Source organism: Saccopteryx bilineata, chromosome 1, assembly GCF_036850765.1.
Source record: "Saccopteryx bilineata isolate mSacBil1 chromosome 1, mSacBil1_pri_phased_curated, whole genome shotgun sequence".
In the NCBI taxonomy this organism is placed as follows: domain Eukaryota; kingdom Metazoa; phylum Chordata; class Mammalia; order Chiroptera; family Emballonuridae; genus Saccopteryx; species Saccopteryx bilineata.
The window spans coordinates 150,888,801-150,915,357 of record NC_089490.1 but is presented as its reverse complement, the minus strand read 5'-3'; the positions used below and the strand labels follow the sequence as shown (position 1 = coordinate 150,915,357).

At 42.1% G+C, this 26,557-nt stretch overlaps 1 pseudogene; it reads left to right on the top strand.

Annotated features, from left to right (window-relative positions):
- The first annotated feature begins 459 nt into the window (after positions 1–459).
- On the top strand, positions 460–2,079 carry LOC136321027 (frizzled-5-like; annotated as a pseudogene).
- Positions 2,080–26,557: the final 24,478 nt, after the last annotated feature.

Genomic DNA, 26,557 nt, shown 5'->3' with positions numbered 1-26,557 from the left:
GACGTTGACTCCCCTCTAACTGGGAGTAGTTGTAATTTTTCTTCATTTTTTAAAGAATACTTTCCCTAGAATCGGAGCCCTAACTCAGTGGCCTAGCGAACATAACTGGCTCCCGGCACGACCCCTTCTACTACGCCTTTCTTGTTTGTCTTGGAGACCATTTGGCGCCTCTCTGCCAGTGGCCCCGGGGCATGATAGACCCCCTTGCCGCCCCCCCATACGCTACTGCCCTAACTGCCCCTCCTCAACTCTATCCAGCAAAGCACTAAGGGCGGAGGGAGGCAGCGCCTTCCTGAAACAGTTTGTTTTGGGGCGGATTTATTGAAGACAAGAAGAGCCAACAGGTTGCTAGGCCTGGTGGCGCACACAAGTCGGCGGAGAGGGCAGCCCTGACCCAGGTTTCCCCTGTCTGCGTTGGCCCCGTGCGCGGGCTATGCGAGGCGAGGGGAGGGAGGGGTTATGGCTTAGCCTGACTCTTCTGCACCGCTGCTGCTCCTGGCGCAACTGGCAGGCCGGGCAGTGGCCGCCTCCAAAGCCCCGGGTTGCAAGGAGATCACCGTACCAATGTGCTGGGGCAAAGGCTACAACCTGACGCACATGCCCAACCAGTTAGTTCCACCACAACACGCAGGACCAGGCGGGCCTGGAGTTGCACCAGTTCTGGCCGCTGGTGAAGATCCACTGCTCTCCGGACCTGCACTTGTTCCTGTGCTCCATGTACCCGCCCATCTGCTTACCCGACTATCATAAGCCTCTGCTGCCCTGCAACTGCGTGTACGCACCAAGGCCAGCTGCTCTCCATTCGTGCTGCAGTTCAACTTAGCCTGGCCGGAGCTCATGAAATGCAACCGCCTCCCGGTGCTGGGGACACCGAGGTCCTCTGCATGGATTACAACTGCATCAAGACCACCACAGGGTCCCCAAGACTCTTCCCGGTCAGGCCCAACGATGAGCAAGCGCCACGAGCCATTGGTGCCCATCCTGAAGTAGCTGCACCTGCTCTGCAACAAGGTACAGAAGGGCCAGGTACCCAACTGCGCGGTGCCCTGCTACCAGCCCTCCTTCAGCCTGGATGAGCACACGTTCGCCACCTTATGGTCGGCCTGTGGTCAGTGCCATGCTTTCTCTCCACCTCCACCAAGGTGGCCACCTTCTTGATAGATATGTGGAACGCTTCCTTTACTCTGAGTGCCCATCATCTTCATGTCAGCTTGCTACTTGTGCATCTTTGGGCTTCTTGGCACGTTTGGCTATGAGCACAACAGCCACATTCACTATGAGAGGAAGGGCCCTGCGCTACAGACTGTTGTCTTCCTGCTGGTGTACTTCCAACTACTTCGCATTGCCAGTTCCATCTGGTGGGTCATCCTGTCGCTCACCTGGTTCTTTGCAGTTGGCATGAAGTGGGGCAATGAGGCCATCGTAGGCTATACACAGTACTCCCATCTGGCTCATCCCCAGCGTCAAGTGGCACTGAGCTCCGTGGATGGGGATCCAGTGGCTGGCATATGCTACGTGGGCAACCAGAACCTGAACTCACTGCCTGGCTTGATGCTGGGCCCTCTGGTGCTCGCTCTACCTGCTCAGGGCACGCTTATCCTCCTGGCAGGTTTCGTGTTGCTTTTTTGCATCTGTAGAGTCATCAAGAAGGGTGACACCAAGACGGACAAGCTGGAGAATCTCATGATCCAAATTGGCATCTTTGTGCTGCTCTACACAGTGCCAGCCAGCATTGTTATGGCCTGCTACCTGAGCAGCACTATTGCAAGAGCTGGGAGGGTGCGCTCACCTGCGTGTGCCCAGGCCAAGACTCCAGCCAGCCACGCACCAAGCTGGAGTACTGGGAGCTCATGCTCAAGTACTTCATGTGCCTTCTAGTGGGTATCATGTCTGGCATCTGGATTTGGTCCAGCAAGACTGTGGAGTTGTGGCAGCGATTCACCAGCTGCTATTGCTGTCGCTGGCAACAGAGCCACAAGAACGGCGGCACCATGGCCACTTGGGACTATGCCAAGGCAAGCACAGTGCTCACAGACAAGACTGGACCACGGGGCCACGGCAGCTGCCTGCCACAAGTAGGTGTCCCTGTCGCTCATGTGTAGCAGGCCACAGGCCTGTGTGAGGGAAGGGGGTTTTGTTTGGTAGCTTTGCAATGTTACTTCTGTTTACATTTTTGATGCTGATGACCTCTCTTGGGGCAAATTGGAGAGAGGGGGAAAGGGCTCTTTCAAGGGAATAGCTGTCCCAAAACTTCTCAAAGGGGCTCAGCTCATGTGCATTTTATTTTGTGTTTCTTATTACCTTCTTAAGGGAAACTTTTTAATTTATATATACTTTCTTAATTTTTAACTTGGTTGCATTTCTGAGAGTATCTGAGGAGATAGTAGTCTAAGTTTATTATCAGATTTCTCAGATGTACTTGAAACACAAAGGGTAATGTTTTTATTAATAAGAAAAGCAAATTCCAATTACCAGAAACAGAACTAATGAAAATTTTCTTTACTTGATATACTTTATAGGTTTCTCCTGCTGATTTTGTTATTGTTTCATAATTCATTTGATGAAATGAAGGGAAATACATATAAGAACAGAGGCATTGCGCCTGGCCAGGCAGTGGTACAGTGGATAGAGCATTGGATTGGGACGCAGAGGACCCAGGTTCAAAATCCCAAGGTTGCCAGCTTGAGCGTGCGCTCATCTAGTTTGAGGAAGGGGTCACTTGGTCTGCTGTAGCCCACCCCCCTGCCAAGGCACATATGAGAAAGCAATCAACGAACAGCTATGGTGCTGCAATGAAGAATTGATGCTTCTCATCTCTCTCCCTTCCTGTCTGTCCCTCTCTCTCTCTGTCTCTATCACCAAAGGAACAGAGGCATTGCCTAAGACAGTGTTTTGTTTTATCAGCTCTGTCTATACCAGCAGTTTTCAATCTTTTTCTTATGGCACACATAAACTAATTACAAAAATTCTGCGACACACAGAATATATTTTTTGCTGATTTGACCAAAAAAAAAGTATAATTTTGATTGAGTTACCCAGAAAAATGCCAATAGTAATTACTTTTTTGCTCCTAAGTGACTTTTTTAAAAAACCAAGTGCCTATACCTGTATATAAGGATTTCTAGTAACAAGAATTAACCAATTAAACACAACCTTAGTATGCCACATGACCCATAAGATAGAACTCTGTTATATGACTTATACATTTATGGTTCAACACAGGGCATTCACACCGGATGGCTATTGTGTTGTCTGTTGTCATTATTTGACAGTCTAAGGAAAAAGGTCAGTGCCCCTGACTAAACAGTCAGGTACTGAATGTTTTCAACATTCTTGGGGCACATCAGTTCAAAATCACTGCTCTCTGTCAAACCTGTTGCAGTAGATGGTGGTGGTGTTGTGTGTGTGTAGTTGGGGAGCAAGAACCCCCCAAATCACTTATTCACCAACTAGGCTGTAAATACAAGTCAGGGAATCCAGATGGTATATATACATTGATTTACAGGTGGCACCTTTCTTATCTGTCTAGACCAGGGTCTCAAAAAGTAAAAAATTTTAAAGCTCAATGGATTGAAAACTATATAAACTAAAACTAAATTCTACTTAGATACATGATAATCAAACTGCTAATAAGTAAAAAAAAAAAAATCTCAAAAATGAATGAAAAAAAACCTGTTTCCTGTGAACTATGCCAGACCCTCAATTAGGTGCTTTTATCTGTGTCTCTTCCCCTCACAATCACTCTTATTTTAGGTATTATTGTGTTCATTTTCAGGATGACAGTAATGCGTCAGAGTATATAAAGCTACTGAGCAGTAGTAAGGAATATAATATCAGGTATACTTTATGGGAGTCGATTTTGTTCATTGAAGTTATTTTGTTTATACACCCAAACATTTTTAATGGACAATCCTAATTACTTATTTACTTTTTTTAGATTTTTTATTTATTTATTCATTTTTATTAGAGAGAGAGGGGAGAGAGAGAGAGGGAGAGATAGAGAGAGAACAGGGGGAGGAGCAGGAAGCATCAACTCCCATATGTGCCTTGACCAGGCAAGCCCAGGGTTTTGAACCGGCGACCTCAGCATTTCCAGGTCGACACTTTATCCACTGCGCCACCACAGGTCAGGCTGGACAATCCTAATTAATCAAGAATATAGCATACAATCTAAGTACAAGATTATCCCTTTAGTTTCAATATGAAGTCAGAGGTATATGTGTTACTCCTTTCTAGATTAGATCATTTCAACTATTAAAATGGGAGAAATTATCATGTTGGAGCTAAACTGCATCAGTGAAGGCACATTGTGTTACCAATGGCAATAAAAGACACAGGCAAATTGAGGAAAAAAAGAAAAACTTTATTGAAATATTAGTGCATAGGGTTAGTGAATTACAGTAGCAGTTAAAACAGCCATGTCTTTCAAAAAGTGAACTTAAAGGAAGTTCAGCAATGTTTAAATATTAATATGAGTTGCAGACAAAGGATAACTCAGCAGTATTCCCACAATCTCTGTCTCTTCTAATTCCCCAGTTATTAGTGCATATTGGTCCAGCACGGATATGTGTTTACCCCCAGGTCGATCATGAAAGTCAATTTGTGAGTAATGGCTTTAATTGGCTAGTCTTTCCACTTGCCCACATATTTGGCCAGAATCTAGACCCTCTTTTCAATGGAAGGTGTAAAACATACTAGTCAGATAAAACTGACAGCAACTATACTGCACAACTCACAAAACTATACAGGAGAAGGGGAATAAAAATTGTAATGATCTTTTAAAAGTGGGACTATCTTTATTTCTCTTCTCCTGTTTAGTGAAGTGTAAATAATATTTTTAAAATTTTCACTTTTTTTTTCTGAGCCCCTGAACATGGCACAGTGACAAAAATTAAAATTTATCTTTGAAATGTGCAAAGTTAAACAAGTATAAAAAACAGGCAAGTAAGCAAACACACAAATTATGTTTTTCAAAATTTGGTAGCTTTTACCCTTCTAAAGTTACTAAGATTAAAACTTCATTATGGTATTGTGGATAACTGTATATATTAGATAATTATGAATCAATTCATTTTGTGTGTCATCCTTCCCTATGGATGTGTATGTGCAGAAGTGGATATGCACTGCTGTGTCCACAAGGTCAGAGAACTGAAGAGCTGCAGTATAGTTGCTTTTATCATCCCTGCTTCTCTCTCAATAGTAATGTCTGTCCTCCAGCCAAATAACTGTGTAGGTAAATATATAGAGGGACATGGGAAAAAGGGATATTTTTTTAAAGAAAAAATATAGAAAAATGTGCAAAATTGTCAACAAAGACCACATTTCAGAGAAATGTGGGGGTGAGTACAGGGGGGGGAATTAAAATCTGTAGCATTAAAAACTCTGTAGACTCTGCACTCTCACTGAAGCATGTATCCATGGATGTTCTTCGGACGGGAGTTACACTTGGACAGAGAACATGCAATATCGGGGATGGTGTGGTCTGCCTTCTCCCTCAGGAGAGTGGTGGGTGTATTTAAAAAAGGGGTCGTGTGCTCAAACTGACAGTACAGTAGTGGAGATGATGGTTGTAGATGTGCATAAAAAGGTGGGTTCTGTGGCTGCTAAAAATAATGAAGCACCTTTAGTAGAGTCTAAGGTGATTCACTTCCTCTCTTTTAGGGGTTGTGATCTGCCTTCTCCCTCAGGAAAGTGATGGATTTCACTAGCAGGGGTTGTCTACTCGTATTTGTGCTATGGTACTAATGGTGGAGGGGGGAAATATATTGTACATAAAAAGGAGGGTTCTATGGCTGCTAAAAATAGTGAAGCCTCTTCATAGAGTCTAACGTGCTTCACGTCCTCTTTTAGGGGCTGTTTACTTATACTGAGTTGTCTTCATGCCAGAATGTTTTTCCTTCTGGCATGTGAATGTTGCCATCTTGATGTTCTTGTTCTCTTCTCTATGTTTTTTGTGGTTGAGACGGGCCAGAGTACGATGGAAAACACAGAAGCTGAAGCCCTCAGTGACCCCGTGCTCCACGTGCTCCTGCAGAGCCTCCAAGCTGGGGAAGACCCGGCAGCAGGTCAAGCACTTGTAGCCACTTTCCGGGGTCACCAGCCTCTCTGGCGTCTTGGCCCTGGGATACTCCTCCCCAGCTGGAGGCTCAGGTACACTGTCAGCCTTCTTCCTTTTCCCTTGGGCTGTGCTGTCTAAGCTGGGGTCACTGTCAGTTAGGTGTCTCTTTCGAGACATGTGAGAGAGGGGGACGTTTTTATGGACCTTTTCAATATAGGTCATTTCCTCCATTTTCATCTCTTTTGAAGGAGGCACCGGTCCTTCCTGTGTATCCCCTGACATAGTAAAAACGCTCCCCAATGGGACAGGCGTGTAGTAAATTGTCATGACCCTTTCCTCTGGGCCTTGTGCTGAAGATGTAAAGGGCTTATTCTGATTAACTGGATAGAATGGAGAGGAGGCAGGTGAATGGGGTGGGGGAACCTCTGATTGCTTCATGTCCTGGGATACAGGCATCTGGAGGATACCTAGGAAAGAAAATTTCCAACATGAGAAAACTAGGATATGAGAGTGAGGTCTGTAGGAGTTAAAATGGCCATGGCCTGTGTGAGCATGCGGCGTGAAAGATCATGTGCATGAGATAGTTCAGAATTCTCAGTGAAGGAATAGGACCTGTTCACACTGTGAGATGGTAAGACAGTGTTAGAGGACGTGAGTGTGTCCTGAGAATGAGCATGCGTGTGTAGAGCTGAGGCTTTGTGGCTGTAGTGGGATAGGGATTTGAAAGACAACAGACTGAAGTTCATTTCCATCAGGGCAAGTGGGTTTTGTAGAATTTGGCTGAGAAAGAGGGGAATGCGAATGATTTATGGAATTAGTTTGTAAGTGAGTGAGTCTCAAATGATTGTGTGAAAGAATGAAGGTGACTGTGTAACTGTGTGAATCCAGTAAAGGAACGAGAGGGTGGGTGGGGGATGAAGGCTTGTGTGTTTGAGAGAAGAAGTGAAAAAAGGAGAAATGGTTTATACCTTGTATGAATGAGTAGAGATGTGTGTGCATGCGTGTGTGTGTATGTGTGTGTGTGTGTGTGTGTCAAAGAGAGAGAGAGAGAAGAGAGCTGAGTTAGCTGTCATCTGAAGGTACAGGTTGTGACGATCTTCTAGCTCAGTAGTCCTCAACCTTTTTGGGCCACGGACCGGTTTAATGTCAGAAAATATTTTCACGGAATGGCCTTAAGTGTGGGACGGATAAATTTATCACGTGACCGAGATAAGCATCAAGAGTGAGTCTTAGATGGATGTAACAGAGGGAATCTGGTCATTTTTAAAAAATAAAACATCGTTCAGACTTAAATATAAATAAAAAGGAAATAATGGAAGTTACTTATCATTTCTGTGCTGATCGGTACCAAATGGCCCACGGACCGGTAAGGGTTGTGGCCCGGGGCTTGGGGACCACTGCTCTAGCTCACATATCTAAACTGTCTACTATGTCATCCTAGGCTGTCCCAGTGATCCTGTGTTGTAAATGTGCGGTGAGCGTCTGTGCCCTGTCAGTGAACGTACACTTTCTATGTGTCCCTGTGCAGAAGCCTCAGTACTAGTTGCTCTGTCCTGATGCTTTTTCCTGTTGTTGAGTGGACAGTGAAATCCGTAGATACTGAATTGAACAGCTTAGAACCATCTCTTGTCCAAGCTGAGATCCCACCTGTGTATATTCCTTACCCTCCTCCATGGGACAGGGATGCTGGGATGTAGAAGAGTTCCCCATAAAATCTCCTGAGGATGAATGATCTTCTCCAGCTCCCTGCCCAGATAATGAAATCTCCATGGCTGATTCAAGGTCTGGGAAATTGAATTATATGAGAAAGAAAGAAAAAATAAAGAAAAAATTAGGATGAGACATTTTCTGGAAATTGTTTGAATTCAAAAAGTATGTGTTGTATGGTCACTTTATGTCAGGCATAATTACGTCACATGACGCTTGCATGGAAATTAAAGTGACTCCCTTATTTAAAATTTTATTTACAGTTATGACCATTTTAGTAAGTGTTAGAGTGTTGGCCAGGCATGTGGATGTCCTGCTGTTGATTTCTGGTCAAAGCACACAGGAAAGGTGACCTTCTACTTGTTCACCCATCCTGATCCATTAGTCTCTCTATCTCTCTCGATCTCTCTTTGTCTCATTTTTCTCCCACAGCCATAGCTTGTTTGGTTCAAGCAAGTTGTCCTCGATAACCGAGGATGTCTATGTGGCTGCCACCTCAGGCAGTAAATTATATATATTTATAATATATATATTTTATATATCTATCTATTTATATATATTATAAATATATATGTATATTTAACCATGAGTGTGTATATATATATATTTAAACATATATATAAACATATTGTTGTTCCTCTGTTGCATAGCAGAGGAACAACAGACAGCAGATGGGCTGAGCATCACTTCCTAGTTGGCAGCTAGGTGGGTCCAGCTCAGGGTGTATGCAGGAGTCTGACTCCCTGCCTTCCCTTCTCTCACTGAAAAAAAAAAACACCATTTACCCAGTAATATAACTAAGCACTTATTAAAATATCAGATTTGATGGATGTTAGTGGGAACAGAAATTTTGTGTGTGATAATTCTGTAGATTTATACAAAGCATCATAAACTTATAATCTTTTCTGAAAGACAGTGTTTCAAAACTAAAAGTTGGGATGTCAACTCTATTCCCTCATGAAAGATTATACAATTTTGTGATATAAGTTAGAAAGCATATAAAGAATTCTGCTTAAACACATATACACATAAATAAATATAGATTTATATTAGAGTTTATGTTAGTATAGATATAGAAAACAATGTATAAATAAAATTTATCTTTCCTGAAATGAACTCTTATGTCAGTTTCTGTGCTTCATTGCTAAACATGCTTCTGGTCATTATTGAAATTTTATGATCATCAACATCTCTACTGAATGTGTCCGGTGTATGTATTATACACATTTGTAGCAAAAGCTCATGGTGAATATAATGTGTTTTGTGTTTATGTTCATAAAATGTTGGTTATCACTGGGTAAGGGTTTAATGTGTGATTGAGTTAGCAAATCTGAAAATGTGATGAGTTTTGTGTGACTGAGGACAGAGTGTGTGCTTGGTGCTTAGCCCCGTACATTTTTAAGTGTGTGTATTGCTTTTTCTTAACTACTAGATTGTGAGCTTTATATATTTTGTGGTTTAGATATGAAATGTGTACTGAGCATACTCTTTCAGGATAGAGGCAATTAGTGAATTTGTAAAATATGGCGAAAAATAAAGCAATGTGATAATGTGAAAAAGAAGGATTATATGAGAAAATATCCCTGGGCATTGGAAGAGGCACTGCGTGAGGAGGCAGAGGACATGAGAGTGAGGACAAGTATGTGCAAAGTTATGTGTGCAGTAGCACAGGATTGCATTAGAGAATAAGGTATGGATGTTCGAGTTCTGAAGGATATAGGACAGAATCTGGACACTGAGACATAGGAATCTAACTCTTAAGCATTCAACAAATTAAATGTGTCCAAACTAATGTGATAAAATGTTAAAAACATCTTGTCAAGTACTCACAAATGAATACAATACAAAACTTAGAAGAATATAGTAAGTAAAGAAATTGAAGTCATGCCAATGCAGCATGGATAAATTACAGAAATATGATGATGAGTGAAAGGAACCAGAACAAAAGTATATATTATTTTCTGTCATTGCCATAAAATTTAAGCAAATAAAACTAATCTAGAGTCATAAAAGTTTGAGAAATTGTTAGTCTTTGTATGGTTAGGAGAAAATTAGAGTGCAGAGAATTTCGATGCATGTGGTCGAGTGTAAGGAAACAAACGATGGGGATATGAGTGCTGATGGGTCTGATGAGGGCTGAGTATGAATGTGAGCACTTGGGCTGTGAAAACATGTGGATGTGGAAGGGTCTTCCAGTTGGCATCTGTATTATAATTTCACTTCTACTACCACTGTGGTCCTGTTTTAAGTGTTTAGTGCTTTCATACCCTCCACAGAGTGCAACATGCTCTTGTCTGGCTGATATTAACATATTCTTTCATGTTATTCTGAGAAAACTCTTTCATATCTTTAGTTCTTTAACTAGTATTTCTCAAATATAACACTAGTGTCCTCAGTTCACCTTGACCTTCTACAGTCCTATAAAGAGTTCTTGTTTTTCTTGGGAAAATATTGCTTCCTCTGGAGCTTCTATTGTCAAATATGGAAAAGCTTTTTGAGGCTTTTTTTTTGTGTGTGTGTGTATGTGTACTGGGCACCCTTTTTTCCACAGGAGCGGAATCACTCTGCTTATCTCTTTGCTCTGTGTAGATCCCAACTTCCCTTTGCTTCCTATTCAGTAATTCCTTGTTATAGCACCTGAGAGCTCATCTTCCGAAGAAATGTAGATGAATTCATCTGAAGTAGAGGCATCATCCAGTGTTTGATTTTGGGCAACAGTGTTTTGTCTTCGCTGTAATGCACGTTCTTGTAAATTTTCATCTGCTGAAAAGTTAAATAAAAACAATAGAAATATGGAACATGATATTAATATGTGTTTGTCTTTTGTACAATGAACAAACATAAGCATTTGCTATGGATTGTCAAGTGAGCACACACAGCCTCCATGTTGTAAATAGTGAAGCATGGTTAGTATAGAACCAGTAATTAATTGCACAGTTATATTGATTGTGTCAGTGAATACCATGGGTGACTGAGTTTACACTAATAAGCTTGTTAGTACATGGAACAGAATGCTGTCTCTTTCTACGTAGAGATAGAACTGAAGTACAATTTCAGATTCCCTTGCAGATAGTGAATGCGATTCTACAATGGAAATGATTGGAAATGACATGAGCCACTTCTAGGCATTGCCATACAAACACCTTGTGTGCCCCTCCAGGTTTTTCTTGCTTTTCTTAGCTGCCTGGGATAAAGTTATTTTGGGGAGTCCTATACAGGACACATTTTGATGTAATTGATGGTTTTCTAGGAATAAAATTTTGAACAGAGGACAAGCAGAATATGTGTGCAGTATGTAGTTCTAAAAATGACCATGCACGTGTGAGCATGTGGGTGAAATTTCATGTTTATGCGATATTTCAAAATTTTCTTTGTTATGCATAACTTGATATGTTAACATGGTCTCATATTGTGGGAATGTGAATGTAGCATTGAATTTATGTCCTGGTGGTGTTGTGTGTACCTTCTGGATCATCTGGTAATTTTTTGATGTTGGTCAATGGGGATGGAGAATGAGCATGTGCAAGTTTGTTAGCGTTGACAGCACATGTGAACAGTGCAGGAATGTGACCTGTTTTTAGAGTGAGACTGTAAGTATTAGTGTGTTAGAGGACATGAGTGTAGGTCTCAGAATGAGCATCTGTATGGAGATCTGAGAGTTTCTAACTGAAGTGAAATATGGAGTAGAAAGTCAACAGAAGAGAATTCAAATTCACTAAGGGAATCTGTTTTCTAGAGTTTGGTTGAGAATGAGAGATTTCAAATAGGTTATCTGAGTGAGGAATGTGAATTATTTATGAAATGATTTGTATATGTGTGAGTCTGAAATAAATGTGTGAAGTAATGAAATTAAGAGCATATCTGCATAATGGTACTAGAGAAAGGGAAGGTTAGATGGGGCAAAAAGGGTTGTGTATATGATCGAAAATGTGACTAAATGAGAATTGGGCCACACCTTGTATGAAGGGGTTTAGATGTATGTATGCGTGTTTGTGTGTGTGTGTGTGTTTGTGTGTGTGTGTGAAAGAGAGAGAGGCTGAGTTAGTTCTCATCTGAATATACAGGTTGTGATGATCCTCTTATACAATGGTTTCCAACCTTTTTGGGCCACGGACTGGTTTAATGTCAGAAAATATTTTCACAGATCGACCTTTAGTTTGGGACGGATACATTTATCACGTGACTGAGACAAGCATTAAGAGTGAGTCTTAGACGGAGGTAACAGAGGGAATCTGGTCATTTTTAAAAAATAAAACATTGTTCAGACTTCAATATAAATAAAACGGAAATAATGTAAGTTACTTATTCTTTCTGTGCTGATCGGTACCAAATGGTCCACAGACCGGTAAGGGTCGTGGCCAGGGGGTTGGGGACCACTGCTCTAGCTCACATATCTGAACTGTCTACTATGTCATCCTCGGCTGTCCCAGTGATCCTGTGTTGTAAATGTGTGGTGAGCGTCTGTGCCCTGTCAGTGAACGTACACTCTCTATGTGTCCCTGTGCAGAAGCCTCAGTACTAGTTGCTCTGTCCTGATCCTTTTTCCTGTTGTTGAGTAGACAGAGAAATCGGTAGATAGTGAATTGCACAGCTTAGAACCATCTCTTGTCCAAGCTGAGATCCCACCTGTGTATATTCCTTACCCTCCTCCATGGGACAGGGATGCTGGGATGTAGAAGAGTTCCCCGTAAAATCTCCTGAGGAAGAATGATCTTCTCCAGCTGCCTGCCCAGATGATGAAATCTCCATGGCTGATTCAAAGTTTGGGAAATTGAATTATATTTAAAAAGAAGAAAAAAATAAAGAAAAAATTAGGATGAGGCATTTTCTGGAAGTTGTTTGAATTCAAATTGTATGTGTTGAGTGGTCACTTTATGTCAGGCATCATTACCTCACATGACACTTGCTTGCATAGAAATTAAAGTGACTCTCTTATTTAAAATTTCATTTACACTTATGACCATTTTCGTAAGTGTTAAAAGTGTCAGCCAGGCATATGGATATCCTGCTGTTGATTTCTGGTCAGAGTACACAGGAAAGGTGACCTTCTACTTGTTCTCCCATCTTGCTCCATTAGTCTCTCTATCTCTCTTTGTCTGTCTTTGTCTCCTTCTTCTCCCACAGCCATAGCTTGTTTGGTTCAAGCAAGTTGTTCTCAAGCAATGTGGATGCCTCTGTGGTCTCTAGCTCAAGCACTAAATATACATATTTATTATATATATATTTTATCTATTTATACATTATAAATATATATGTATATATAACCATGTGTATATATATATATTTAAACATATATATAAACATATTGGTGTTCCTATGTTGTATAGCAGAGGAACAGCAGATAGCAGATGGGCTGAGCATTATTGCCTAGTTGGCAGCCAGGTGGGTTTGGCTCAGGGTGTATGCAGGAGTCTGTTTCCCTGCCTTTCCTTCTCTCACTGAAAAAAAAACTTCATTTACCCAGTAATATAACTAAGCACTTATTAAAATATTGTGCTTGATGGATGTAAGTGGGAACAGAAATTTCGTATGTGATAATTCTGGAGATTTATACAGAGCATCAGAAACTTAAAATCTTTTCTGAAAGACAGTGCTTAAAAACTAAAAGTTGGATGTCAACTCTATTCCCTCATGAAAAATTATACAATTTGGTGATTTGCGTTAAAAATTTTATAAAGAATTTTGCTTACACACATACACACATAAATAAATATAGATTTATATTAGAGTTTATGTTAATATAGATATAGAAAACAATGTAAAAATAAAATTTTATCTTTGCTGAAATGAACTCTTATTTCAGTTTCTGTGTTTCATTGCTATACATGCTTCTTGTCATTATTGAAATTTTATGATTACAACATGTCTATTGAATGTGTCCGGTGCATATATTATTCACATTTATAGCAAAAGCTCATGGTGAATGTAATGTGTTTTGTGTTTACGTTCATAAAGTGTTGGTTATCACTGGGTCGGGGTTTAATGTGTGATTGAGTTTGCAAATGTGAAAAAGTGATTAGTTTTATATGACTGAGGACAGAGTGTGTGCTTGGTGTTGTGTGTTAGCTCCGTACATTTTTAAGTGTGTGGATTGCTTTTTCTAAACTATTGAATTCTGAGCTTTATGTCTTGTGTGCTTTAGATATGGAATGAGTTCTGACCACATTCTTTCAGGATAGAGGCAATTAGTGAATTTTTAAAATATGGTGAAAAATAAAGAGATGTGATAATGTGAAAATGAAGGAGTATATGAGAAAATATACCTGGGCATTGGAAGAGGCACTGCATGTGGAGGCAGAGGACATGAGAGTGAGGACAAAGTTATGTGTTCAGTTATATGTGCAAAGTTATGTGTGCAGTAGCACAGGATTGCATTAGAAAATAAAGGTATGAAGATTTGAGTTCTGAAGGTCATAGGACAGAATCTGGACATTGAGGCCTAGGAATCTCTTTTAAGCATTCAACAAATAGAAATGTGTCCATATTGCAAACTAATGCAATAAAATGTTAAGAATATCTTGTCAAGTACTAAAAAATGAAAACAGTACAAACTTAGAAGAGTATAGTAAGTAAAGGAATTGAAGTCATGCCAATGCAGCATAAATAAATTACAAAAATATGATGATGAGTGAAAGGAACCAGAACAAAAGTATATATTGTTTTCTGGCATTGCCATACAATTTAAGCAGATATAACTAATCTACGGTCATAAAAGTTTGAGATTTATTAGTCTTTGTATGGTTAGGAGAAAATTAGAGTGCAGAGAATTTCGATGCATGTGGTAGAGTGTAAGGAAACAAACGGATATGAGTGCTAATGGGTCTGATGAGGGCTGAGTATGAATGTGAGCACTTGGGCTGTGAAAACATGGGGATGTGGAAGGGTCTTCCAGTTGGCATCTGTATGATAATTTCACTTCAACTAACACTTTGGTCCTGTTTTAAGTTTTTAGTGCTTTCGTACCTTCCCAGAGTGTAACATGCTCTTGTCTGGCTGATATTAACATGTACTTTCATGTTATTCTGAGAAAACTCTTTTCATATTTTTAGTTCCTTTAAGTAGTATTTCTCAAATATAGCACTAGTGTCCTCTGTTCACCTTGGCCTTCTACAGACCTATAAAGAGTTCTTGTTTTTGTTGGAAAAATATTGCTTCCTCTGGAGCTCCTATTGACAAATATGCAAAAGCATTTTGAGGCTTTGTGTGTGTGTGTGTGTGTGTGTGTGTGTGTGTGTACTGGGCACCCTTTTTTCTTCAGGGACAGAATCACTCTGCTCATCTCTGGGCTCTGTGTAGATCCCAAACTGCCTTTGCTTCCTATTCAGTAATTCCCTGTTATAGTACCTGAGAGCTCATCTTCCGAAGAAATGTAGATGAATTCATCTGAAGTACAGGCATCATCTTGTGTTTGATTTTGGGCAACAGTGTTTCGTCTTCGCTGCAAAGCATGTTCTTGTATATTCTCGTCTGCTGAGAAGTTAAATAAAAACAATAGAAATAAGGACCATGGTTTTAATATGTTTGTCTTCTGTGCGATCAACCAAAATAAGTCTGTTATGGATTGTCGAGTGAGCACACACAGCCTCCATGTTGTAAATAGTATAGCATGGTTAGTATGGAACTTGTAATTGCACAGTGATATTGATTGTGTCAGTGAATACCGTGGTTGACTGAGTTTGCACAAATAACCTTGTTAGTAAATGGATCAAAATGCTGTCTCTTTTCTACATAGAGATAGAACCACAGTACAATTCCAGTTTCCCTTGAAGATAGTCTGGCCATGTGAATGTGTTTCTACAGTGGAAATGATTGGAAATGACATGAGCCAGTTCTAGGCATCGCCATTCAAACACCTTGTGTGCCCCTCCAGGCTCTTGCTTTCCTAGCTGCCTGGGATAAAGGTATTTTGGGGATTCCCACACAGGACACATTTTGATGTTATTAATGGTTTTCTAGGAAAGAAATCTGTGAAGAGATGACAAGCAGAATGTGTGAATTCTGTATTGTAAGGAAGACCATGCACGTGTAAGCATGTGTTTGAAAGTTCACGTGTATGTGATATTTCAGAATTCCCTTTGTGTGATGAGTAATTTGAGTAATTTGAGATGGTTACCTGGTATCATATTGTGGGAATGAGAATGTAGCATTGAATTTATGTCCTGGTGGTTTTGTGTGTACCTTTTGGATCATATCTGGTGAGTTGTTTTGATGGAGGTAGAAGGAGATGGAGGATGAGCATGTTCATGTGTGTTAGTGGTGTGACAGTACGTGTGAACAATGAAGGTATGTGACCTTGATCCAGAGTGAGACTGTAAGTATTAGAGTCTAAGAGGACATGAGTGTATGATGCACAGTGAGCATCCGTATGACGATCTGAGGCTTTGTAACTGAAGTGAATTATGGATTAGAAATGCAACAGAGGAGAGCTCAATTTCATTAAGGGAATCTTTTTTCTAGAGTTTGAGAAAGAGATTTCAAACAGGTTATGTGTGTGAGGGGATGTGAATTAGTTATGAAATTAGTTGTAAATGTGTGAATCCAAATGATTGTGTTAAACAGTGAAATTAAGGGCATATCTATGTATTTCTGCTAGAGAAGGAAAAAGATAGATGGTTAAAGAAGGCTTGTGTAGTTGAGGGGAAAAGTGAATAAAGGAGAAATAGGCCCTAACTTGTGTGAAGGGGCAGAGATGTGTGTGTGTGAGGATATGAGTTAGTGCTCATCTGAGGGCACAGTTCATGATGGCCGTCTCTCTTACATATGCACTGTTTACTTCATCACCCACAGCTGTCCCAGTGATCCTGTGTTAGAAATGTGTCATGAAGCTCTGTGCCCTGTCATTGAAGGTACACTCCCTGTGTGTCCCTGTGCAAAAGCCTCAGTGCTAGTGCCTCTGCCTCATAGATCATTTCTGTTTTTGTGGGGACAGTGAAATCGGTAGATACTGGGCTGAGAAACTCAGACCTTCTCTTGTCCAAGCTCAGATCCCACCTGTTTCTATCTCTTACCGTCCTCCATGGGACAGGGATGCTGGTTCTCCATGACATTTCTTGAGGATAAATGATTTTCTCCTGCTGTTTATCCAGATGGTGGTAACTCCCAAGCTGATGCAAGGTCTGAAAAATTGAATTATTTAAAAAAAACTAAGATGTGATATTTTCTGAAGTTTGTGTCAATTCAAAAAAATATATGCTAATTGGCTATTATATATCAGGCATCTGTAGCACATATCACATTTGCTTGCATATAAATTAAGGTGACTTTTTAATTAAAAAATTTTTTTGCAGCCCTTGTCATTTAGGTCTGTGGTAAAGCATTGGCTGGGTGTGTGGATGTTTCAAGTTTGATTTCCTGTCAGGGTACAGAGGCGAGGGAAGCCTCTACCTCTTCACCCCTTCCACTGTCCCTTTTCTCTGTCTTCCCCTCCAGCAGCCATGGTTTGATTGGTTGAGCAAGTGGGCCTTGAGTTGGCCTCTGGCACTGGGAGTATCTTTGTGGCTTCCACCTCAGGCACCAAAAAAAAAAAAAAAAAAAAAAAAAAAAAAAAAAAAAAAAGGTTCAGTTGCTTAGCAACAGAGCAATGGCTTCAGATGCATAGAGCATTGCCCAGTAGTGGGCTGCCAGGTTGATTCAGTTGTAGAGCATGCTGGAGTCTGTCTCGCTGCCTCCCCTCCCCTCACTAAAAAAAATATATATATATATCTTTACTCAGAAATATAACTAAGCATTTATTAAAATATTGAGCTTGTGGAAATGTGTTCTTTGAATGTATGTACCCTGATTTATTGATGTCACCCCATTAAAATAAAAATTTATTTATAAAAAAATATATTGAGCTTGATGGATATCATTGGGATTAGAAATTTTTTATGTGATAATTCTGAAGATTTATACAGAGCATCAAAAACTTATAGTCATGCCTGAAAGACAGCATTGAAAAAGTAGAAGTTGGATGTCAACTCAATTCCCTCAGGAAAAATTATACAATTTGGGGATCTGTGGTGTATATTTTATAAAGAATTCTGCTTACACCCAGACATACATCTATATATATATATATAATTATATTGAAATCTGTGTTAATATAGATATAGAGAACAATGTATAAATACAACTTAATTTTGTTGAAATTATCAATTAGTATTATATCACATTTCCTGTGTCAATGTTAAATATGCTCACTTGTCGTTATTGAAATGTTTAAGATTATCATCATTCATGAATGTGTCTGGTGTATGAATATATTATTCACGTTTGTAGCAACAGGGTATGATGAATGTAATGTGCTTTGTGTTTAAGTTTATGAGGTGTTGATTAACGCTGGCTCAGGGTTCAGTGGATGAATATTGGTGTTTGCAAATCTGCAAATTGATGAATTTTGTGTAATTTAGGATAGATGTGTGCTGGGTGTTTGTGTGTTAGTTCTGCAGTTATTAATGTGTGTGCATTGCATTTCCTGTAACCGTAGATTGTGTGCTTTATATATTAGGTGATTTAGATATAGAATGTCTTACAGAGCATATTCTTATGAAACCGGTGGTATCAGAATATTTGTAAAATATGAGATAAAATTAAAGAATGAGAGGATGTGAAAATCCAGGAGTATAAGAAAAAATACCTAGGGCATTGCAAAAGGCGCTGAGTGTGGAGGCAGATTAAATGAGAGTGTAGAGAAGAGTGTGTAAGGTTATGTATGCAGTAACATGTGATTGCATTAGAAAATAAAAGTATGGATATTCCAATCCTGAAGTGCATAGGACATAATCTGGATACTGAGGCCAAGCAATCTAACTCTTATGCATTCATCAAGTAGAAATGTGTCCATATTGCAAATCAATGTAACAGAATGTTAAGAATATCTTGTCAAGTAGTCCCATACTGCAAGCAACCCAAAGCTTAGAAGAGTGTAATCTGTAAAAGATATTATAGTCATGCCACATGCAACAGGGATAAATTAGATAACAAAAGTATATATTGTGCTCTTCCAATGCCATAAAATTTATAGCAGGTATTACTAACCTACGGTCTTAAAAGTTAAGAAATTATTAATCTTTGTCTGGTAAAGACAAAATTAGAGTGCAGAGAATTTCGGTGCATGTGGTAGAGTGTAAGGAAACAAACGATGGGATCTGAGTGCCGATGGGTCTGCTGAGGGTGAGCATGAGTTCGTACACGTGGGCTGTGCAAACATGTGGATGTGGAAGGGTCTTCAAGTGGGCATCTGTATTTTAATCTCACTTCTGGAGGATCCTACCACTTTGGTCCTGTTTTTAGTTTTTAGTACTTGCACACCCTCCATGTAATGTAACGTGTCCTTGTCTGGCTTATATTAACATATTCTTTCAAGTTATTCTGAGAAAACTCTCACCCCCTTAGTCCCTTTTACTAGTATTTCCACAAATATACCAGTAGTGCCCTCTATTTATTTTGGCCTTCATCAGTCTTATAAAGTGTTTTTTTTGTTCTTGGAAAAATATTGTTTCTACTTGGGCCCCCATTAAAAAACATGCAGAAGACTTTTGATTTTTTTTTTTTAAATGTACTGGGCAGCCTTTTATCTACAAAGAGCAGAATCACTCCTCTCATCTCTGGGCTTTATCTGGACCCCAACCTCCCTTTGCTTCCTATTCATTATTTCTCCCTAAAGCACAATGGAAATGATTGGATTGTCATGAGCCATATCTAGGCATTGCCATACAGACCTTGTTTGTGCCCCTCTGGTCTATTGCCTTTACTAGATGAATGGGATACAGGCATTTTGGAAGTTCTAATTATATATGAAACATTTTGGTATAATCCTAGGATTCCTAGGAATAAACATTTCAAACAGAAGGCAAGTAGATTATGTGTGAAGTCTGCAGTGGTAATGATGGCCATGCCCTGTGTGAGCATGTCGAGTGAAAGTTCATCACGTGATATTTCAGAATTCTCTGTATGTTATGTCTATTTTGAGTGACTTACATGATGTAACTCTGTGGAATGAGGATGAAGTATTGGATGTATGTTCTAGTGGAGTTGCGTGTGTATGTTCTGGTACATTTCTGGTGAGCATTGTTGATGTTGGTAAAAGGACATGGCGAATGGATGTGCACGTTTGTTAGTGGTGTGACAGCACATGTGCACAGTGCAGGAGAGGGCCCTGTTCTCAGAGTGAGATTGTAAGATGCAGTGTCAGGACATGAGTGTAGCTCTCAGAATGAGCATCTTTATTTATTTTTGTAGGATTTTTTTTTGTATTTTTCTGAAGTTGGAAATGGGGAGGCACTCAGACAGACTGCCGCATGCACCCCACCAGGATCCACCAGGCATGCCCACCAGGGACGACGATCCACCCAGCTGGAGTGTCGCTCTGTAGGGACCAGAGGGGTTTATGCTCTGCCCATCCAGGGCGTTGCTCTGTTGTGACTAGAGAGATTCCAGCGCCTGAGGCAGAGGCCATGGAGCCATCTTCAGTTCCCAGGCCATCTTTGCTTCAGTGGAGCTTAGGCTGAGGGAGGGGAAGAGAGAGACAGAAAGGAAGGGGAGGGGGAAGGGTGGAGAAGCAGATGGGTCCTGGTCTGGCGCATGCGGGAGTCTGTCTGACCTCCTCCCCGTTTCCAAGTTAAGGGAAAAAAAAAAAACAACAAAAAAAACGGGGTTGCTGGCTGGGCTCCCTCACAGTGGCCTTTAGGGGCAGTGGCGGCCTGGGGCGGGGGACCCCGCGGAGCCCCCTTGATGCGGCAGTGCAACTTTGCCAAGGAAACCCCTGGGAGCCAAAGGGCTGCGGTGCGGGCTGAGGCGCCAAGGGCGGCGGCGGCAGTTGGAGGCGGGGACAGTGGGGGGGGGGGGGGAGCATGGCGCCCGTGCGGGGCCTCGGTCACCTCCGCGGACCTGCGCGGTGGCCTGCTGGGCTGCAGGAGCGCGCCTGGGCGCCTCTCCGCGGCGGGGAGCAGCGGTGGTGGTGGATAGCCCCTTGAGGGCAGTTCAGCACGCGGCAGTCCCAGGGGCGTGAAAGGAAAGTGTCCGGGCCGTGGCACCTGCGGGAGCTCAAGTTCCCTGCGTGCTGGGCCCGCAACGCGCCCCTCCCTGCGCCCCCCCCCCCCCCGGGCTCGCTTGGGGCCTGGGGCGCGAACCCACAGCGGAAAACGGGGGTGCGCCAGTCGGAACTTCGGAGGTCCCAGGTGGCCGCTGCGCGGAGGCGGAGCGTCTAGAGGCCGCAACCGGTTGCTTCGGGCCAGCGTGGTGGAGTGAATCCTGCCTCCCCGGGTCGCGCGCGAGTGCGCAGTGGGCTCACCGGGCCCCGACCTGCCAATCGGGTGTCCGTGACCGTTTCAGTTTCTGTTCCTGACGTCTCCTTTTGGAGACTGAAAAGGAGGCTTTATAGAGGCGAGCAGAGTGTTTGGAGAAGCAGGGCCTGCTCTGTGGGGAGCAGAAACGCCTTGTGAGAACAGAAATAAATTCCCGGGGAAAGGATGTCTGTTATCTTAAGTGTTTAACAAGAGCTCAGCTGTTTGCTCAGGGTCTAAAAGGGAGCGGTAAAGCACGGGTCACCTACAGTTAGTTTCTGTAAGGTGGTGAGAGAGGGTAGAACACTCCTATCAGAGGCAGCGTTTTTATCTAGCAGGCTCAACCGTACCGCCCTTGAAGAACTGGCAGCAGCCCACATTCCACACAGCCTCATCTCCACAAACCTTGCAGGCAAAGTGAATGGGTCCCAGAACAAGCCTCTTCCAGTTCCTAGGGCAGAAGTTACAAGTCTTTCTAGATAAACCTGCAAAAGTAGAGCACCAATCTTTGACTATAGTTCAGTTTAAGTGCTATGATAAGAACTGTTAGGAATGGCACATTTCATCTTTTTTTAAACATGCCTTTTATTTTTAGTTTCTACAGAGGTTGCTTGGCCAGTCAAAGTCAGAGGCCAAGTCACATTCAGCTCTACTTTTGGACACAGGAATGAATGTACATCTTAGCAAAGGTCCTGCTGAAGAAATGCACTGTGTTATTACCTTTCCACTTGTAAAGGGCAGCATATACAGGCCCAGTGTAGATTCAAGTTGTTCAATAAATACTATCACATGAGTGTTTCATACCTGGGTGGTATTATATGGTGATTTTACCTAATACTTGCATATGTAAATCCTGAACACAGATCTTTTCACAATAACCATTCCTTTTGTGGCACAAGCAAAAGATAAAACTGGTGGTCAACGGAGCTTCCCAGTGGCTGCTGTGAGGGACAGCAGGACAGCAATACAAACAGCTGGGCTTGAGGCTGGTCTGTCTGTACCATGCAGTATTCCTGTCTGGGTGTGGGGAACACACATGCATACAAAGGACAGCCTTTCTCATATCCCTTAATGTTCACACCTCCTTATAGTTTTATGAAATTCATCTCTGTCTTACATAATCTGAAGCTGTAGTCAATTCTGTTGGTTTCAGGCCAGTCTGTGTTAGATACTCCTCTAAACCTGCCAGGTAACTCGTGATATTTCATGACTTTTTTTTTTTTTTTTTTTTTTTTCCATTTTTCTGAAGCTAGAAACAGGGAGAGACAGTCAGACAGACTCCCGCATGCGCCCGACCGGGATCCACCCGGCACGCCCACCAGGGGCGACGCTCTGTCCACCAGGGGGCGATGCTCTGCCCATCCTGGGCGTCGCCATGTTGCGACACTCCTGGGTGTCGCCATGTTGCGACCAGAGCCACTCTAGCGCCTGGGGCAGAGGCCACAGAGCCATCCCCAGCGCCCGGGCCATCTTTGCTCCAATGGAGCCCTGGCTGCGGGAGGGGAAGAGAGAGACAGAGAGGAAGGCGCGGCGGAGGGGTGGAGAAGCAAATGGGCGCTTCTCCTATGTGCCCTGGCCGGGAATCGAACCCGGGTCCTCCGCACGCTAGGCCGACGCTCTACCGCTGAGCCAACCGGCCAGGGCCATGACTTTTTTTTTTACATATACTAAATGTCTATTCTACAAAGTACTAGGCAAAGTTAACAGCTGAGTAATGATTATAGAAGTAAGCTTTGATTACTTGTTACCTCAAAGGGTGCTTTGCAGAAGAGTATATATGCCACTCGACAAACAGAAAAAAGTTCAGTTGTAGAGAGAGTATGTTCACTGTCTGAAGGTCATCAGATCGACAGCTCAGATTTGCCGATGTTCTCCAAACTCAACTGTGATTTCCAAAACGAATGGTTATTGAGCATTATATGTTCTTAGTGAAATTTTGCACCCATTCCCCAAAACATAGTGCTCTCAGTGAGCACTATGACTCATAGTGAGTTAGCCTGATTCAATCTGTTAACAATACTTGTTATCTCTATGTCACTGGCAATCTGACTGCTATTTGTCACTTCTCACCTGTATCACTGATATTGGCTCCTGGCTCCCAACTAGTCTGTTCTCCCCAAAGCAGCCAGAATAACCTCTTAATTAACTCCTTATATGGTTCAACTGTCTATAGAAATAATAAAGGCACTTATACAATCTTGGCTTTCTCTCAACTTCCTGGCATCTTTACAGCAGACTTGGTGTGTGCCGTTACTCTTTCATTCTCACCACCTGACCTCCGGTGTCAGTAGGATTGAGATTTCTCTCCTCACCGAAGCTAACTCGTCTATCACTAAATCAGTCCCATTCTACTTATGCAGAACACTGCTCCCACATCACCTCTTTTTGAAGAATCCTCCATCTGCCAGATATTTTCCCCAATGTGACTGTTTATGTTGTTGCCACCACACCCTCCACAACTCCCAGGATGCTTCCTGTCACCTAGCTCAGAGTTAACTGCCCTGATGCTGGTCTCATCCCCCACTCTCTCCTTAGCCCACATTAGTCTGCTCGCCACTATCGCTCTACTCCAACTGCTGTTGCTAACTAAGGTGCCTTCTCGCACACATACCAACTCCACTTCTTGGGCCTTCCTCAAAAACACGAGGGACATTGCCATTTACCTAGTTGCTGGGGCCAAAACCCTCCTTTTGAGTTAGCCTGCTTCAATCTGTTAACAATACTTGTTATCTCTATGTCATTGGCAATCTGACCGCTATTTGTCACTTCTCACCTGTATCACTGATATTGACTCCTGGCTCCCAACTAGTCTGTTCTCCCCAAAGCAGCCAGAATAACCTCTTTAATTAAGAGCATTTCACTCCCCTGCTCAGTATCTGCCAAAGATTTCCCATCAAACAAAGTGTTAACTTACGCACATGGCCTGCAAGCTACAAGGCTGTCTAGGCTAGGACATTGCCCTTCTGTGCCCGTGTGTCCTACATTCTTTCCCTGGCTTCACACTCTTTCTCACTGGCCAGACCTCACTGTCCCTTGAACACACACAGCATGTTCCTGTCTTAGGTTTTGCACTTACCCCTCTGCCTGTAATGCAGAGCTTCTTCCTCAGTTCAGTCAGGTCTCCGTTCAAATGTTACCTCTTTGCAGAGGCTCTTCCTGATCATTCTATCTAAAATAGCAAGCCCCTCTAATCACTTCGTCACCTCATTCTGCTTTAACTTCTTTCTAAAAAAATATTTAGCCTGCCTGAACAGGTGGTGGCGCAGTGGATAGAGTGTTGGACTGGGATGCGGAGGACCCAGGTTCAAGACCACGAGGTTGCCAGCTTGAGCGCAGGCTCATCTGGTTTGAGCAAAGCTCACCAGCTTGGACCCAAGGTCTCTAGGGGTCACTCAGCCTGCTGAAGGCCCACAGTCAAGGCACATATGAGAAAGCAATCAATGAACAACTAAGGTGTCACAATGGAAAACTGATGATTGATGCTTCTCATCTCTCTCCCTTCCTGTCTGTCTGTTCCTGTATGTCCTTCTCTCTGAATATGTCTCTGTCACACACACACACACACACACACACACACACACACACACAAATATATGTATACTTACATATAAATAAAAAATTTACATATATATATATAGTTTTGATTTTAGAGAGAGAGGAAAGGAGAAAGGGAGGGAGGGAGAGAGTGGGAGGGCCAGGAAGGGAGAGAGAGAGTGAGACAGGAACATCAGTCTGTTTCTGTATGTGCCCTGACCAGGATCAAATAGGCAACCTCTGTGCTTCTGGATGATGCTCTCACCAACTGAGCAATTCAGCCAGGGCTGCTTTATCTTTTTTAAAACACTCATTAAGAAAAAATACTTATATTATCTTAACTAGACATAAGCTTCATAAAGGAAGAACTCTATGAACATGTTCTCTCCTCTATCCTCAGCATTTAAATGTGTACTGTCAGCACTCAGGGACATGTTCTCAGGAGTGGCTAGAGTGATGGGAAAACGGGAGAAAAATCAGAGAAGCTAAGGGAAGTGAGATTCAAGAAAGAGTGTGGTCAATATGCGACATGCTGCCAAGAAGTTACTTGTTCCATAATTAACCACCGAATTACCTACTCTTTGTCATTATTCTATCTTCTATCCACTTTCTATTAAATGCTTTCTATGCATTTGAACAGCTCTTGATTTCATACCTCTAGCTCAGATTCATGCTCTAATTTCATATATTCAGATGATTGCCAGACATTGGTACTCTGCTGTCACAGGTACATCAAGCTTAACGTGTCTACAAAGAACTCCAACTCTTCCAACCCAGCTGCTCTCTTTCCTGTATTACCCAGCTCTTCATATGGAAATTCCACTCCTGCCTTTCTCCAGAATGTGCTCAGCATTCCACAAGTTTGGTAGCTCCTTGAAAAGGCCTGTGTCCGAGCCAGTGCCCAATTGGGGAAGCAGAATCTCTAATCAGAAGCACAAGCTGCCTCTTCAAAATTTTAACTGGATACTAAAGAAGGAGGCCCTGATCTCAGTCTTCTCTCCCTCGATACCAAGCCATTGACTTTCCCTTTAGGTTTGCTGTAGGGAGGAATAATATAATCCTAACCACTTTGTACTGGAATAGGGCTTTTATTCCAAATAATAAAATCTTACCATTGGAATTCTAATGGATGACACAAAGGTCCTTACACAGCTGTAGCTTAGCAGGCAACTAGCAAAGCCTTCTCAGGTACTACTGGCAGGATAACTCTGGGCAACGTCACAGGCAACCATGAGAGGACAGCAGAGATGGATTGACACCCACCTGCCAAGGAATAGAGAATTGTGGGCTACAGTGTGCAGCCAGGGCACACATTAGAAGTGCCTGGGGAACACAGCCTGGGATGCAGCTTAGACCTACACTGAGTAAGTCTGCCAGGGGACCAGATGGTTCTGTTGCTGCCCCCATCTTGCTCCCCCCCCAGCACACCATGTGTGTGTGCACACTGCATGTGCATGTGTCTCCTGAGGTGTGGAGGGAAGAACCAAAAATCCCTCCTTTGCAGCGGTTCTCAACCTGTGGGTTGCGACCCCAGTGGGCTCGCCCAAAGCAATAGGAAAATACATAATGCATATCAGGTATTTACATCCTGAATCATAACTGTAGCAAAATTATAGTTATGAAGTAGCCACCAAAATTATTTTTTGGTTTGGGGTCACCGCAACATGAGGAACTGTATTGCGGGGTCACGGCATTAGAAAGGATGAGAACCACTGAAAGCAATTGTTTGTGATAAAACCAACGACAACATTTTAAATCACAATGATTATTAAGCTGAAATATGAATATTTTACTTTCTTTGATAGGTTTTTCTTAATAAAGTTCTGATGATTATTTCAAGAACCTACTTTTATTTGAAATAAGAACATACTCTGTGTATAAGACAGAAAAGATGCTTTATGAAAGAACTATCTTACCGAGTTAATATAGCATATTCAGCTCTTAGTTATGTAGCACTAAAAAGAGTATCAACAAATTGGGAAACAAACTTGTC